Genomic DNA, 15228 nt, shown 5'->3' on the forward strand with positions numbered 1-15228 from the left:
AGTTCTCAAACTTAATATCCTTACCATCGGGATTAGGTTAAGAGTTTTTGGTACTTACTGAAAAACAAGTAAATTCTTATCATGAGCATGATCATGTCCATTAAAAAGGGATATAAATTACCGTAAATGTTTTCCCTGATGCTAGTCCCACATTCACCATTCAGAGCTCCTGGCTTCGTTCTCCCCTTTATACACAAAAATTAATATTCTTTTTGACACTCGCGGAGACGTGGGTAGAGCTGCTTGAACTTTTCATTGAAGCTTTCTTTGGTCATAAAATAATTGATATAAGGAAGTTTTTTTACACCCAGATTTCATATTTGTTATTAAAAAATTATAATAACATATTATATTCTATATATTTCTCAATAAACATCCTTTACCAGGACTATCTCGTTTAACCTTTCTCTCTACGGGTGTGCTACTTCAATCCAGAAAGGGTTTAACCAGCTGTAAAAAGTCGTTTCACGCTACTTAGGTGGTCGTTCGATCTTAAGTGAACTGTATAGTTGTTGGGAATCAATTCAAATGTGTGAGTGTAGATTTTATTTGCAGACTGTCAATCAGCAGTCGTCAAGCATCAAAACATGCAAACATCAATCAGAGCACATCAATCCTGGTCAAAGAGAGAACATAAATCAATAACGAGTCAACAGGGTGATGACAAATCACTAATACCTGGGGAAACCCAGTCTTCGATGGAATAGGAATAAAAACTAATGGGGCCCTGGTCGGACACACCCACTCACACACATTCATGCAATAAACCTGAAGGAGAATAAGATTTAGCATGACTAGCAAAGACAGTATAAACAATAAAACAAGATACCTGACAGCCTAGATGGCCTATGCCACCGTGTCAGAAAGATGAAGAGCGTGTCGGTGACGGTGAATGTCCCACACACATCCTGGTTAGACAATGCAAATACTCTCGCTGGTCTAAATGAGCAGAAGGCATAAATCGAGGCTCCATTAGGATTGGATGATGAAAGTTCTTCCATGAGATGGAAAATATGCTGTCCAGATTTTTACGTTGTATGCATGTGTCCCTCCGAGATTCAATGTACTACTTGATGGTCGTCTACATAAACGTTGAAGAAAATTGATTTGAAGATTTATGTTCAATATTCTTTTTTTTTAAGAGACGGAATCAAACATAATTTCTTCAGTTTAATTAAAAGCCCTTTTTTTAATTATTTTCAGTAAATAAATTCAAGCAATTACCGTGGATATACAATAAATCCAGCGAATAAATTAACACGGGAATTCAGCAAAAGCGTCATAATATTTTTTAAAGGGACATTGCTTCTCAAAAACAATCAAATGATTTCTATGGGGTGGAATACGTGGCAGTTAATTTGCTAATGTTCCCATTACGCTTTATTTACCGACCGCAATTTGGAAAAAGCCGTAACCGGCCGGCAGACAAGGCTGTGACGGTGTTGACTCCGGGAATGGCCAGCGTCGAGGTGAAAGGTGCTCGAAAAGACATTATAGCATCTCCATAATCCATTTGCAGATAATTATCCAATAGGTCCAATTAGAGATGTTGAGGTGGGAAACTGGTTGAAGGTCATCCTCGTGAACACGTTCACACTCAAATGAACGTACACGAAAATGTAAAGAAAGGCGAGGAAGAGATGAATCGGCCGACACCGGTGGATACAACTTCAAATTGGGTTCACCTTCATAAAAAATAAAAATAAAATAAAACCCATTGCAACGTTTCTGAAAAGAAAAACAAAAAAAACAATTACAGGAATCCACAATAATAAGAGTGTTGAATACAAATAAATCTTGCCTTGGGAGTTGTGGTGGTAATCCCCTGCGTTGATAGTGTTTCATATTGGCTCAGGTTTCAAATCTGCCCAAAGGAAAAAATCAAATGCCAATGTGCATAAATAAAGTAGAGGAAAATGTCTTGGACTGATAAATGATTGGATTAATTGCAGCATGAATAAGCGTTTTACTAGATGCCTACTTTGAGGGCTCATCAAGAAAAACTATATGGTTTCACGAATTTGAAAACAGCAGTCAGCAGGCTACTACTTATTATCACTAGGTTACTATATTGACCTCAACTCCGTGTTTCTCTAATTTAGATCAGTTTTATTGCCAGCCACTACTAGATACAAATCAAATTTTTTTACCAAAAAATTGGTGCTCCACGAATGGTAAAAAGACCCGTCATATTTTACCTATTTGTCTGTCAAAGATCGAAATGACGTTCAGTGTCCAGTCGATAAATTTTTAGAAGAAAGTTTCAAGATTTCTGGTGACGGAGATTGAATCAACAAAACTACCTCAATCAAGAAAACTGACAAAATATTTCTTTACTAGCTGTGTATCCTATTAAGTATTATTATTACTATTATTTATTAACTGAATTTCTGAATTTCTCATTAAAATGATGAGCAATACAATTTTTGGCATGCTCAAAGTTACAAATGTTGCTCTCCCATTGAATAAAAAATAACAGATAGTTAAAAAAAAAGCTGAGAAGGAACTTGAGAGCAAAGATAAATTTGGTTCTAGCACAACAAATTGATGTGTTTTGACTTGCTATTCAATACTTCCTCCTGATTTAACAGTGATTAACTGTTATTAACCACCAATACAAAGATTGAAAAATAGCTGAAGTTTTGATCGTGCCCTACCTTTAAGGCTGCTTATTGGCTTATTGTAGCCAAACTTTTCCAGGTATAAGAGATGTCAGGTGGGAAACTTAAGAAAGTTTATTCTCGTGAATACGTTCACACTCACACGAACGTAAACGAGGATTCAAAGAAAGGTGAAGTAGGGATGAGCAACCGGAAACCGGTGAATAATCATGCCTATTCCACAATTTATTATAATTACTAATAATTGACCATTAGCACACTGTGACTAACTAAAGGGGGATCCATGACATGTGTCAAGGAAGGGAGCTTGCAGCGAAAGTTATAACGACACTATTTCTGCTATGATCGACTCAAAGCCTTATTCCAGATTTTGGAAAATTACCGACTTTACACTTTTTTACGCTAATTTAGTTCAATTCTGTTCTAAAAATAACAATAGTCGCTGCCAGTCAACTGAAAATTCGTCTCCTATCAGAGGCGATACTTATATTTGTCTTATTGGAAAACTGTTGCCAGCCACCATACTAGGTAATAATCAAAATGTTTCCTACCTTGCGTGACATAAATGTTGGTATTTTGACAGGTGGTGGAGTCAAGAGTGACACAGTTACCTCGTCGTGTTAGACTGGGTAATCAACTCGAAATACATTAACGTGCTGAACCGGGAGAGAGCAGGGCTGCCCCTGTTTTTATTTTGGCGATGAATAGCCAAAGGTGCAGTAGTTGAACTCGACCATATAATCACACTTCCACAAGGTAAATTTACTAAATTACATTTGGGGGAATTTGATAATAGTTAGATTCTTCCAGTCTAAATATTGCTTTTCTTTTAAATTGTAGGAGCCACTACTACTACTAGAAAAAATCGAAATGTTCCCTACCTTGCGTGAAATAAATGTCGACATTCGCAGGTGTAGTTAAATCGACGAGTGGAAACTTGGCAATCAACTCGAAATAGATTGTCGTGCATATCCGGGAGATAGAGCCGGGCTGCCCGTAGTTTTCTCTTGGAGATGGATAGCCAACGGTGCAGTCGTTGTTCTCGACTATATCGTCTTAAAACAGGGAAATTGCATCGAGAGAACAACATCAATATATTAACATATAGATGCATTTGGTTTTGTTTCTGGAATCTGAAGACAAAGAATTGGAAGCAATATTGTGATGCTTTCTCCATCGGGTTATCTGATCTTCCATCTGATGTTGATTCATCAACAATGCTACCCGATTTAACATCTTCACAACGTTTCAGTTACTGATGAAACCAATCTTGGGCTATCTTGTTAGTGTTTTCAATTGTTACTCTCCAAATACGACTATCTTGTTAACATTTCGTTACGTGGTTCAAAGGAGATTATGCAAATGGCTGTCCAAGGTCTGATGAAAACAAAACACCTAAAATGTTAATTTACAAAATCTTAAAATTTCGATATTTTTATTCAATTTTCTCAATTTAGAAATTTACCTGGAACAATTATAAAGTTTTACTTCTAGATTTAAGACTCTTGAAAGACAGTATACAATTGTAAAAATTTGGCTGAGAAGTGAGAAACTGAGGACACCAACTAGACAAGCTATGTTTGAAATGTTTTCACGAGAAGAACACCATCAGGCAGCATTTCATGGCTATAGAAATTTATAGGTTGATTTTTTAGTTTCAGAAAGAGGAAAGATTGCTACTAACTTTACGGATATATTCTACACTTATCTCTGAGGTATATTGTAAGGGAAAGTTGCGCATGGCCTTACTGATCGACTCCTTGGAGACCAACTCACAGTGACATTAGTCGGTAGTCGGTGAAATAGGACTGAAACGAAATAGGACTGGTAGAAATAGGACTACGTTTTAGGACTAGTCAAATTAGGACTGGTCGAAATAGGACTACTTTTTACAACTCATTATTGCCAGTCCTATTTCTCCTTACGAGCAGTCCTATTTCTACCATCCACTAGTCCTATTTCTACCTGTCCTATTTCAACAGATAAAAGATCTGGCATCCTTGTCGGATTTGCCAAAAGACGATTGAACCGTAGATCCGGCACCGTTCATATACTATTCAGCCAATTAAACTATGTTAGTAATAGTCCAGTTCGTTTTTCATTTGTAACTTGTATATTTCAAAACTTTTTTAACTTTTTTTTTTATAAAAAGGTTGAATACAATCATGTTAATAAAGCCCATTTGTTAGAAATATCAATTTGATATGCAATTTAAGGTTTATTCGGAAATAAGATATTGTGTTAAAAGTTTCGATTTTTACGGAACTGACGCGCAGCCCAAGCCGGCCAGAAGGGGGGTCGAACGGGGGGGGGGATTGCACGTACCCATGGGAGAGGGGTAAGAGAAGGGGGGTTTACCTGGGCCATACCATACGGCACCATCTTTTCCCTATTGCTAAAACGTCAACGGTGATATAATGGTTAGCAATCCGTTCTATCATACCAATTGATTGAGAATCGAAGTTCGATTCTCAGTCAAGGCGAGATAAATGAAAATTTAATTTTGAAAATTGAAGATATTGATTTATATAATGCAATTTGTGATCGATTGATATTACAGTACCTGAGGCTGTTGTAATTTAAAATTTTCAAAATTAAATTTTCATTTATGTTTTGAAAGTTTTGAAATATACAAGTTACAAATGAAAAACGAACTGGACTATTACTAACATAGTTTAATTGGCTGAATAGTATATGAACGGTGCCGGATCTACGGTTCAATCGTCTTTTGGCAAATCCGACAAGGATGCCAGATCTTTTATCTGTTGAAATAGGACAGGTAGAAATAGGACTAGTGGATGGTAGAAATAGGACTGCTCGTAAGGAGAAATAGGACTGGCAATAATGAGTTGCAAAAAGTAGTCCTATTTCAACCAGTCCTATTTCTACTTAGTCCTAAATCGTAGTCCTATTTCTACCAGTCCTATTTGGATTAGTCCTAAATCACCGCCAATCCATTAGTCAGAATCGCAATGACCTGAGTTAAGCACGTCAAAAAGTTGGGTAGACCCGCAACACAGTGTCATTACCGGAACTTTCACTGTTATCCGTAACTTTCTTCGGATTGACGTCGCCCCTATGCTTCACCAGCAGGAATTTTATCATCGGTGACTTTCCGTCGTCACGTACCTAACCAGGTATATAAGAATGTCCAACCAACACCTGGAAAGAGGCAAACGAAGATACGACCAAGAGTGCAAGCAACACCAATGTAGTTTGTTCTTAGTGTTATCAAATAAACTGTTATTTAATGTTATTTTAGAACAAGAATATGCTCTAATTGATAACTTTTTCATAATTCATTTCATATTTCAACACAGGATTTTCGCTGGATTACATGCACTAATGCGTTTCAAGTCACTCCTGTTTCCTCAAAGACGGTAGCTGCCAGACTAAAACAAGAAAGGACAAAGTAATTCAAGATCGATTTGAAGAAAACCAAACAACCATCAAAATTGCCTGAATATGAAAAAAAATGACAACTTTATAATGAATTACGTGATACACAAAGCCAGACCAGTAAGCACTGTCGACGATTCCCCTTTAATGCCATGGTTACAATGTTCAATGCCAAAGCCAATAATGTAATGGGAGCAAGGAAATAAAAAAAAATAATGAAAAGGAGGAACACGAACTATTTGAAGACGATATAAAGCGAACATTAGTTCACTTGACAACATTAGTCTCACTGCAGATATTTGGTCAACGAATCATCAAAGCTGGTTTGGTATAATAGCCCATTGATAGGATGAGAATGATAAAATCGGTTTTGTGTATGGTCACAGACAACGGAGCAAATCTAAGGAAAGCCGTAATGTACTTATGCAAAATGCGCTCAAGAAAGAGAGAAAGCTCGTCGTCTAGCAGTTTTGGAAGCCGCTAAAGAAAAATGGAAAGATGAAAAGGCAACGAAATTCTCTGAGAAATGTGGCAAGCCAAATGCAAAGAAAATGAAGAAATTGAGTGCACGTAAATAGACTAATTACATTAAAGTACACAAATACTATAAGCAGTATTATTTTCCTTGCATATGGTATCTTAATTTTCACCACACTGTCACTATCACTGTGATTTCTCATAAAGCGATAACTGATTCTGACATTAAGCTAGATGATGATGTTGTCTATTTTGATTTGAACATTGAATTAAAAGATAAAATCAATGACATAGAAGTCCAAGAACTATATGCAACCGAATTTCTTACACCATTTAATTTTTTGGTATCACCAAACTTATTTATGAGGATATTCCATGTGTTTCACAATACTGGGATTTAATGGTAACAATTGATTTCTTGACTTTTTTAAAGTTAGTCATGAGGGACCGTTTGGAAGGATGGAAAAGTTAACGAACACCAGCAACAGAAGTATATTCGAGCATCCGAAATTACATACAATGAATAGGATAGGTGCCTTTAACTGGTATTGCTAGTATAACAACAATTTGTTTAAATTCATAATAGGGTGCAGATTTTTTATATTCTTCCAATTTATAGGTTGGCAACTGAAAACCCCAGGTGTCCGATTCGCTGGAATTCTGAGTTCGATGCTGCTTCTTCTATAATGTAAACATCAAGTAAAACTTGCCATAGCAATGGGGAAAGATTAAAAAGGGCCCAACTACCTGTGAATGGATTAAGTGGAACGGCTTATGGTCTTATTAACAGAAAGAATGAAATTCTGTCAAAGAGTGAACATTCTATTGTATTACGATTGTATTAGTACTGTATTACTGTAATGCCCCGCTCACTCCTTGATGGCCGTCGCCGAGGACGCCACTCCCTGACGTCACTCCCTGACATCAACCCTGACGTCACTCCTCGATGTCACCACCGGACATCATGCGGACTCAGCAACCAGCAATTCGGCACTCTTCCCCAGCCTGACCGGCTCTCACACAAGCTCAGACCAACTGCCGCTCCAGCCCGGACCGGTTACTAAGACGACCCAGACCAACCTGAACAGATGCTAACCCAGCAATCCCCGCAATGTATAAACCATCGCTCTTTCCCCCTTTTCGCTCTCTCGGGTCTGGCACTCTTTTTCCTGTACTCCCCTCCGTTTAATACACTGGAATACATCCTTTAGCTGCTTCCACACGTCTCGTCCTGTCACTGTAATCAGTGCATTACATTACTAATGACTGAGAAGGGTTGTGACGGTTGCTATCCACACTTTCTAAACACATGGTAATTACATGAAGGTCTAAATTCTTATCTAACAAGGACTGTCGTTAACCAACTTAAAGTCTACCTCAGACTCAGTAGGACTTAACGCTTACACTGTTACTCATGTACCGTCCATCTTAGTTTGAATGCAAACAAATCTTCTCCTGCTCTGTGCTTCGTCTATTAATTTAGGAATCCACCCGTTACAGGGTACATAAGATTTTAAATAAGATTAAAAAACGTTTTGCGTTTTGTGTATTGCATATTTGGTGCCCTTTTTTTTTTTGCTTAATTGCCTTTATGTCATCATCCCTGTTTTTTTGTAGCTAAAACATTTTAATCAAATCTGACACCTTCTCTTCAATTATAATCAGTAAACTTAAAATCGGTCTTCCAATTTGAAATTGTCAAAGAAATAGAGATTGAACTCATCGCTGGAGCGTTGGTGCTGCCAAATGAAATTTTGGGAATGAGGAAGCAGTCGACCAGCTGCGATCCTTCAATTCCTTAGATTTTCAGTGTAAGATTAACGACAACCGTAGAATCTCCTTCCTTGCCCATTTTACAGGTGCACAACGCGTGATAAATGGTGGAAGAATAATTACGAGTGAAGGAACCCTAATATCCATCCGTCCACGGAGTCCCATCTTCAAAACCCATAAAAATCTGTCTTAAACTGGATGTCTGGATAATCACCGAAAGCGTCTGTGTATTTTGTATTAACTTAATGGCTTCGACATCATTCATTTAAAGTAGTTGTCTACCATTTTTTCCCGCCTCATTGCTCGTGTGGCTCTGATACGAGAGAGAAAGAGTTAGGGGGTACACGGCCGGCCAACTCCGTTTATTTTTTACTTTTCTTCTCCATAATCATTTGATCGGCTGAGTGTCAATTATGTCATGTTTTAGCGGTTGCTATTTTTCCCAAAACTGTTTTTCCCTTTTTTAGGATAGAAGATATTTCAATGTTTGAATTTACTTCACATCAAATCCCTTCAAATCACTTAAAATTACATCGAAAACTTTTCATCAGACTTGCAGGGGAATTGATGAAATTTTGGCAATGTACCCTCGCTAACGAAATTCCTCTCTACACACAAGTTAAAAGACACTTTGCATATTTGTATAGGAAAAAATGTCGGTAGCGTTGGGTATTTAGTCGAAAAGGTGATCAAACGGTTTTGGAGATCTCTATAGAGATTCCCAAAACCGTTTGCAGTCTTTACCTATTATCTTTTTGATAAATCAATACAAAGACTCCTCATTAACAAAATTCCCTTCAACACACAAGAATTCCCTTCTTTAGAGAAAATTTCTTACTTGATTTGACATAGGAATCATTTCTGTGTGACAAAAAAAATTTTCGGGAACGGAAGACAATGGAAGACCAGTTATACCTCACTTCTAGTATAAGTTGCAAATATTTTATTTTCCACTTATTGACCTCGATTCGGTATAGCTTCGAGCGGTTTCGTCTGATGAAGGAGTAAATGCTAATCACTCGGGTAAACCATTGCTAGTTTAGTGCCATCATAAAAGATTATGGTTTATTGTCAATTTTCCTAGACTAGACAGCGTTTAGTTACATAGTTTCGTAATAGTGTATTTTAACATTTCGTTAGACCATTTCAATTTTCTATTTTGTTTTGTTTTTTTGTTTAGTCTAAGTGTGCGTTTCATCGTAAAATTTTCAGCTCAACCTCAACCGAAAATAGAGCTCAGCCAACATTTTATCATCAACCTAGTCTTTATGGTTCAGCATATTTTATATGGTTTACCAAAATGTTAATGAAGATTGATCTCAAACAAATTAAGCTCGATCTTTACCCAAAGTTTAACCACAGTCCAGACTACGGTTGGAGTTTTTCCAGTTCGGTTGACCATCCCCATTTTGTAAAATGCAGAACGTTTCATATCTGGTATTATCTTTTGTCTTTGATTTTCTCTCAGTGTATACTAGCAGTAATCAAGTCTTTGAAATCTTAAACAAATGTTTTCCATGAGTGAAAAAAAGCACCCAGGACTTCTTTTGAACGACCAGATAAAAACGTAAACCGTGGATGGATTGCTTAAATTCTAGCCAAGTGATGGCAGTTCTACCATGTAGTTCGCTTGGTGTCTCCTGCAAAATAATACAATGAGACCACTATAAACTTTCAAATATCCTGGAATAGTGTGAAATCCATTACTCAACTGAGGTTTCCTTCCAGTTCTTGTTTTTTCTCGAATCCTTGGTGTCATATTCTTCAATAAATAAAAACAAAGATTTGTTTTCCAGAAAGATAACGCAGTGAATTTAAATAAGCAAAATTTCAGCTAATGAAAGAGATTCTGGCCCCTATGATAACATATCTCACTTCTAAACTCTTCAACGTTTAAGTATAATGAAACATCGTGTTAAAAGTGGAAAGGGGGACAGAAATGTCTCCATGCAAAAGTCACGATCTGATTAGGAGGTAACAACCTATATGTAACCTTTTTTTTTCTTATTTTATCAACCTGATAACTGATATTTCGCCTTTTTCGCTTTCTAATGAATTGTCGGCGGAACTGACTTCGCTACTGGATGGATAAAAAAACGCATAATCGGCCACTTGCTAACTGCGGTAGTAGCAATATACTCCTAAAATGTATCAAAAATGAACGAGAAACACTTCAGTTATTTGTCTGGTTAAAGTAATTCGGTTATAAATTGTCAAGGTAAAGAATTTTGTGAATTTTTTGACAATTCGTTGTGAAATCGTCTAATTGATAGCCAAAAGTTGTTATTGAAATCTTTGAATAATCTTTGAATTTTCAGTAGTTTACCAGATGGGAATGCCGGACGTTGGTGTTGGAAACAATCAGTTAATCTGCAACCAAGAAGGAATTAAGCAAGGCTTTGACATTGGTTCACGTCCCAGCTGATGGGTTCTAATGCTGACTACTACTAAGGAATTAAGAGCGAGATGGAGGGACGTTCCGATAATGAAGAATTGGAGAAAACCATGGCCAACATGACTATGCATTTAATTGGGGAAGAAGAAATAATTGCATGTTATCTACCAACAACCAGCAACAACAATGCATTAAATGCTTCAGGTCAGACAAACAGAAAGATCATTTATTATGTATAAACAACTTTACCTCTAACTTTCTTTATCTTCCAGACACAACAAAAATGAATTTCACAACGACCAAGAAAAACTGGGCACAGAGGTGGAGGATATCAGAGCATAAGAGGTGTGAAGAATGGCAGAGTGAGTGACCAAAGAGAACACCAATCCTCACGTTCCTACTTCGGTGCCAATACTGATAACAACATGAAAACATGTAAATGCGTCTATTGGGAAGTCAACACACACGAAACGAGAGAATGTAGAAAATTGGTGAAGGCCATAAAACTAGCTAATCAACACTTCAAGAGATTGTAATTCATCATCGGCATATGTTGCCTTTAATGCAAAAAGACAGAGAGGAACAGGATGGAGATCAAGAAGATTAGATGGGCGGAGTTTTCGCTGCCTCCCAACGCTTTGCCGTCAGAAGTATGACCAATCAATTAAGGGCAACTCCTTATTTATTATGAAGCTATTAAACCAGGAACTTGATCAGTATCTGGCATTGGAGGAATGAACTTGTCTTTTCATGGCAGAGAAACCGTTCCAATCATAACAGAGGTAAAAAAACTTGACTGATACTAACTGAAGAAAGAGTTTCCAAAACCATGTATTACCGGAATACAAGATCGCAAGATGTGGAAGATTTTGCCAACGCATCAAAAGGTGATTACACTTACAACATGGCAACGAAGACTAGTACATCAAAAGAATGTTTACAATGAAACTCGCCGAAGGTCTAAACTTGGGGACCGGTCCACACACCTTCTGCGTCTCTGGCGACTGTGCAAGAGGAAAGATGCACAGAACACCGTTTAAACTGTCTGCATCACCAAGATCTGACCGTATTGGTGGAAGAGACTGCGGTGACGTACGCGAACCAATGTCTTTTACTTCCCTTGGAGATGTGAGATACAGGCTGCTTTTCAAGGACGAAGCAAGTGGCTGGATCATTGTTTATTTCATGAAAACAACGACAGAAGTTCTCAATCACATCAAGACTCTACGCATTCGTTAAGAACCAAACTTGCTATCCCGCTCAGAGTTTAAAAACTGATAGTGAACTCCATTTAAAAATTCAGACGAAACAAAATGCTGGATTCTTGAAATAAATATACGACATGAAACCAGCTGTGTGTGTACACCAGAACAAAATGGCAAGGCAGAAAAGTCTAATCGGACAATTATGGAGATGGCAAGATGTACGATGTATTCCAACAAAGCCCCACTCTGCCTCTGGGCAGAAGCTGCTGCCGATGCAGTTTACATCCGAAAAAGGATTCCGCCAAACCAGAGCAAAATGTGTGTATTAATGATCCCGCGTTTGAATAATTGAATACACTCACCGACACTCAAGCGATAATCAAACGACAAATATAACGAATCTCATCTTTTTATAGAGAAAAACACTTTTAACTTCACTCAGACTTACCCTGGCCCAAATTTTAGGATTAACGAAGGCGTAGAAAAGATGCAAGTTCGTTATCACTAATTCTCTAAAGAATTGACGATTTGTATTTAAAATCTCCTCGGTTATTAAAAAATCTTTGTAAGTAAGCTTAGTAAGTGTAAGCTGCCGGGGGATTTTTTTTTTGTTAAATGTGTGTGTGTGTGTCGATTCCGGTGGAATTTGTGTGTGGGTGTTGGTGTAAGCTGCCGGCGGATTTTTTTGTCAAATGTGTGTGTGTGTCGATTCCGGTGGAACTTTGTGTGTGTTTAGAATAAATTTACATCCTCATCATCATTTTGTTTTGTGGTTTGTTACTGAGAGAGTGGGGTCAATCCGCGCCAACTCCACAAATCGGTGGCGCGATGAAACCTCCAATTTTATTCAAATTTGCACAGTAGATCAAGAACTACTGTGCAATTACAACTCCCAAAGGATTTTTAAAAATTCTTATCCGTAAAAAGTTGTGGCGTTTTTAGTTTTGATTTTTGTGACTTTCCCGTGCGCCGTTTTTGAATACAGTTTTTTTTAATTTTCATTCTGCCTCGTCCCCTTATTCATTTAAAATGTGGCAATACAACTATTCGATTGAGAATTTAATTCTCTTTCGAATGCTTGTTGAATTTTTAAAATATATTCACAAATAGTGGAGTTGTGTGAAAAAATGAGTTGAAATGTTTGCCCACTTTAAATATTATTTATAATTAAAGCTGCCAACCGATTTTCATAATTTTTTTTTTTTATAATAAAGCGTTATTCGAACTGTTAGCTGTATAATTTTCAAAAATGTGTTTTTTGTATTTGTGCTGCAATAATTCTTCAAACGCAAACCTATCTCGCACGGGTTTTTAAAAAATACATAAATCGCTCGTACGAGGTTTATTTTTTTTTAAATCAGAAAGATAAAAAAGTAGTCTTCATCTTTCAAATTTTTAATTTCCAAAAAGTAATAATAATAATTTATAATAAGTAAATTCATCGTTTTGAAAAATTGGATCACCCTAAAAATATGTCGCATGGCCTGTCCCTACCCACGGCATCGCCTTAGGATATGGGGGTGGCAAAGGGGGAGGAAATCCTTTGATCGAGAATCCTCGCGAAACTATAATAGATGATGCCACACGTTATACAGAGAAAAGCAGGAAAATATTGAAGGAACGATAGATTCTTTTGAAAAATTAACTCATCGCAAGTAACCGTAGGGGAGACTGGAGTATGCCGGGACACCGGGAATCAGAGGGACAGTGAGGGGAAAAATAGAAAATATTAATTAATTTAAAAAAATTTTTAGTGTAACATGTTAAAACATGTTATCTAATGGGGGTTGAAGTTTGGAGTGTTTTTGTCAATAACTGTAGGAGTTTTTGAAAAATAAAAAACGGCTTTTCGCTTGTTAAATTGTTCGCCGCCATATAAGGTTTTACGGGGAAAATACAAAAAAAATGCATACTTTATTTACATGGATAGAAACTTTGTTCATTTTTTTATCGTTTACAAATAAAATTGGAATTTTAGATCCATTATTTTAGGAAATATGGACATTTAAAAAATATAGGTTTTGAGATAATTGGGACAGCAAATTTTACTACAGTTGAGACGGGCACTTTAGCCGTCTCCTACGGGTAAACGGTTTACTCTAAAATTAGGGGAGAGTGGAGCGACTGGCTCACTTTTTATTCTTTTAGCTTAAATCTCAAAAGAAAGAGAATCCTTCCTGCTTTAAATGGTGATTTTTTTCAATCTGATCTAAATAAATTAAGACTGGGTTATTGCCGATTTAAAAAAAAAAAAAAAAAAAAAAAAAGAGCAAACCCGCCCCAGATACGGGGTCACTTGCTCACACCGGCTGGGTGTCTCGGCCCCTGTATTTCTTACGGAAAAACCGTTGACTGACAGTAGAAACTTAAAGTTTTAAAAAATAACCCAATAATGCAACCCACCAACGGAATACCAATTAAAAAGCTTAAATAAGTATGGTATTTGACTAAAAACACGGAAAAAGTCGAACACAAATGATTTTACTGCTATCATATTTTATGTATATTTAATTTTATGTAAGCCAAAAAGCCCAGACACTGCGTGGCCGATGCGCCCCCAACATAGGGGTCCTAGTATATCATTGAATATCTCTTATTTAAACTATTGTAAATATAAAGCAAACTAAACAGGCTTAAAAAGGAGATAACGTAGAGTATTTTCCATATTTTTTTATAATTTTAAAGCAATCGGGAAAGCCAACACTTGATTCGAAAGTCAAAGTAGGACGACCCAATTTTAAGACGAAACATTTATTTTACTTTTCATTCCTCAACCGTTCGTCGTACTACCATGAAATTTGGTTTTAAGATGCGCATTACTAACATCTACATTTTCTGATTTTTTGAATATTTTATTGCAATTCTAACCCATCAAGAAATCCATTGAGCCTACCGACCCGAACGCCAGATCGCCCCACTCTCCCCTAAATAAAAAATATGGGGGCTACCATTAAATGTGAAATATATAAAAATGTAAAAAAAAAATAGGGTGATTAAATTGGGAGAAATGATAGAAAAAAGAAAACTGTCCCGCGTTACTCCAGTCTCCCCTACTTACAAATTTACCCTACGGCCTACGTTACACTGATATGACTTAAATGAAATACAAATATCGAAGTCGCCAAGGGGTTTTATATAGCCAAGAGTTCCTTACTTATTGCCCCAATGGAAAATCATCAACTTCGGCTATCATTCACAAGGAGCTTGAGGGAGCGGAAATGATTCATATGAAGTTCCTGAGTAAAACTAAAAGTTTTTGAGCCTTTTTATCCGATTTTTAGACAGTCTACACGTTCATTGCTATTCCTTTCTACTACTCTAAATACCCACTGGATTCGCAACCGAGGGATAGCCTACA

Source organism: Daphnia pulicaria, chromosome 6 (assembly GCF_021234035.1).
Source record: "Daphnia pulicaria isolate SC F1-1A chromosome 6, SC_F0-13Bv2, whole genome shotgun sequence".
In the NCBI taxonomy this organism is placed as follows: Eukaryota; Metazoa; Arthropoda; class Branchiopoda; order Diplostraca; family Daphniidae; genus Daphnia; species Daphnia pulicaria.